Source organism: Carlito syrichta, unplaced genomic scaffold (genome assembly GCF_000164805.1).
Source record: "Carlito syrichta isolate Samal-C Ts95f unplaced genomic scaffold, Tarsius_syrichta-2.0.1 Scaffold303552, whole genome shotgun sequence".
Taxonomy (NCBI): domain Eukaryota; kingdom Metazoa; phylum Chordata; class Mammalia; order Primates; family Tarsiidae; genus Carlito; species Carlito syrichta.
Window position 1 is genome coordinate 503,935 of NW_007247648.1, and position 3,756 is coordinate 507,690.

The following is a 3,756-nucleotide window of genomic DNA, read 5'->3' on the forward strand; positions in this document are numbered from 1 at the left end:
AAATTTCAACTGAGTGACAATCTACAACATACCTATTACTCCTCAAAATTGCAAGGTCATCAAAACCAAAGAAAATCTGTAGTTCCAGCTACTTGGAAGACTGAGGCAGAAGGATCGCCCGAGCCCAGCAGGTCAAGGTTGCAGTGACTGTGAGCATGCCACTGCACTCAAGCCTGGGAGACAGAGTGAGACTCTGACTCAGTAAATAACTAAACAAACAAACAAACAAACAAATACATAAATAAAATAAAAACAGTAAAGAGGAAATAAAAATCTTTCCAAACAAACAAAAAGGAACAATTTTATCAATAAAATGCCTACCCTACAGGAAATATTTATGTAAGTTCTTTAGGAAGAAGAAAGTCTGTTGGTCAGAAGTCTGGATCTACATGAAAAAAAAGAAAACATCAAAAAGGAATTAGCAAGACAAAAGAAAATAATTTTTTCTATTTCTTTCATTGCTGGAAAAGCTTGTAAAGGAACAAACACTGCATGGTGCCAAGCATAAAGCCCACACATAAATATTTAGTTATGAATGTTGATGTCTCCTTGGAGAGGGGGATGGGGGAAACTAGAAAACCCAAGGCTGTGTGGTGTGTAAAAGAAGAAAGAATGAGCAAGGTGAAGTGTTTCAACCTTATAGTATATACCTCACCCTATCCCCCGATTCTCCTTGTTTCTCCCAAGGAACTTTGCTTTTTATGTCAAGAAACATGTGAAATCAGTCAGTCTCTAGTATTATATACAATGATGGTACTGATAAAATAATTACACTAACTGGCAAAGACATAGATTCGCAAACATCAAAATGTATTGTAAATTTTAAAAAACTGACAGAGGAATCACAAGGACAAAATTGCAAACCTCAATCATTACCTACCCAGGACTAGTAGTTAAAATAATCAAACAAAATACAAGAACTGGACCTGGTAAGATGTGTTCTTAAGTAAAAATGAATACATAGTTCAAGATATGACGCTAAAATTTAGAAATGAAAATCCTGACTTGAGAAAATTGAACTTCTGAGGAAGAATGACCACAAAACAAGGTAAATAATATGAGAGAGCTGTAAAATATGCAACTTTATGAGGAAGTTACCTGACTGGTGAATATCATCACTTGCATAACATTCTGTAGAGAATTGATCATGGCAAAAACAGTTTGATAAAATATAAATAAAATACTAAAGATGAACATGATCTACCCGTGTTATGAAAAAAAAGAAAGTAATTGATTTTAATGAAATTTGTTCTGGGTGACAGTCTCATGGAAATTTGTTGTAGAGCTGCAAAAGTCAGGTGAGAGTACCCAAAGCGTAGAACGCAAACATGAACACATCGATGCTTAGAACAAAGAAGGATTTATTCAGTTTGGCCAAAGTGAGGGCCAGGGGAGGCAAACTCTCAAATTCGAACTGCCTTTGAACATAACCGGGTTGGATGTGTAAGGCAGGCATGCAGAAGGTGAGATTCTCGGTGAGCAAAACTGTTCACATCCTCAGCCAGATCAAACTTTTGGATGCCATCGATGAAGTCTTCCTGACCCAAAGATCATTGCTCTTTAAAGGACAAATAAGTTAATTAATTTTGTAGGTAGCCCCTGTGGGCCAGGATATGAAGACAATCAATTATTATTAACTATCCTTGACCAAATAAACTACATGCAAGCAATCACTCACACAAGAAGAAAAGACAAGTAAAAGGGATAAATACATATAACAAACATTGTAAAATTTTTATAATATATACTGTTACAAATTCATCCATTTTGATAACATTGTGACAACAATGTATTAAAACGTTTTGTGAAGCTTAAAAAACATGGATGCAAAAGTTATTCCTAAATCAGGACACTATTCATTAAAACAAAGAAAAAACAAGATTTGCTGAGGATTGATTGAAGAAAATTAAAATATTTTACCCCAAAATATACATTTTGACATGTTTGGGAATAAGTGCCTATTGTCCAGCAAACACAAATGGCCTTCCAAAGCTGTCTTTTGTGGGAAATAAATTGCATCTTAGAGAATCTCTATTAATGTAGTCATGCCTCTCATTTCTATGCCTTTACCCAGACCCAGGAGAGATTGCAAGTCTGACACCTTTAAAAGTCTGATAATAAACATGTGCCACATATTCTCTTTGAAGGCGTCTTCATCTACATAACAAGATCACCTTTGCTAGTCAAGTTTCTTCCTTTTTTCTCGTCATACTCTGTCTTGTCACTAAACCTTATTTACCAACATAACCTATTTTGGGACATGTTTGGAATCCTCATTCTTTGCTGTGGCCTCAGGTTGGTATGTAACTTTCTGTATCTCACTGTGAAATTGTGACTTCGTCTTGAAGACTCCCATATACACAAGTTAAATAAACTTGCTTGCCTTTACTCCTGTTGTTTAATCTGCTTCACACCAGTTAATTTCCAGTGGCATTTTAGGGGGTCAATGGTCATGGCTCTCATAGAGCTAGTTGTTAAACACTTGGTATTTAAAATAGGCATGATTTCTGTCCTCTTGGAAATAAAAATATATTGTGTTAAATTGGTATTTAAGAAGTTAAAAAAAATTCAGTAAATATTATAATTACAGTGTTGATAAATGCCATAGAGCAAAATGATGACATACAAGAAACAGAAAGTTAAATGGACCCAGATTGAGTAAGAAGGCATGAGAAATTGGCATGGACAGCTTCTCTGAGAAGGTAGCTTTAAAGTCGGTATGTGGGCCTGGCATAGAGGCTCACACCTATAATCCCAGCACTGTGGGAGGCAGAGGTGAGAAGACTGCCTGAGCCCAGGGGTTTGGGACCAGCCTGGGCATCTTGGCAAGACCTCATCTTTACAATAAATTTTTTTTAAAAATCGCCAGGCATGGTGGCGGGCATGCCCGTAGTTCCACCTACTTAGAAGGTCAAGGCACAAGGATCACATGGGCCCAGCAGGTTGAAGCTGCAGTGGTCTTGACTGTGCTACTGCACTCCAGCCTGGGCGGCGAGTGAGATTCTGACTCAAAAAATAAAATAAAAAGTGAGGATGTGAGTAATAAAGAGTTATTTAAGGAAGATAAACAGAAGTTTTTGGCAAAAACAAAACAACAACAACAACAAAAACCCCAGCAAATATCTTAGTACTTTTGAACCCAAGAAGAGTCATACAATGCCAGAGAAGTAATAAGAAACCCATGACATAGAGGTGCTGATGTGAAGAGACGTAAAGGCTTTACGATTATGTTTGGATACACAAATCTAATGAGTTCAGGCTGGTGCAGAAAGGTTGGTGGCGATTTGGATCAAGAATTAAGTTTTGGACATGTTGAATATGACATACCTGTATGGCATACATACAAATGAGGAATTCCAATTGGATAAGAATCTGGAGTTTGGAAAAGATATCAGCAGTTACATATAATTTAAGTACCCAAGGCCTGTGTGGGTGGTGTTAAAAGCCCAGGCACGTCTGAGGGTGTAAGCAAAGATGAAACGAGAACTGAAGGAGAAGCACCAAGAGACATGGAGAAGTTGGCTAAATTAATATCAGGGAAGCCAATAGAAGGTATTTTCAAGGCCCAGAACATGGTTTACTATGACAAACACTGATGTGATTTGGTGGTTTGCATTAGATCAATAACAAGGAAAGACAGAAGTAAACACCAAACTCATTAACAATAGCTGCCTTCCATATGCACTTTTTGGAAATCCTTTTAGAGATTGTAGTAAAATGTACATGACACAAAAATTACCACTTTGTAAGTGTACA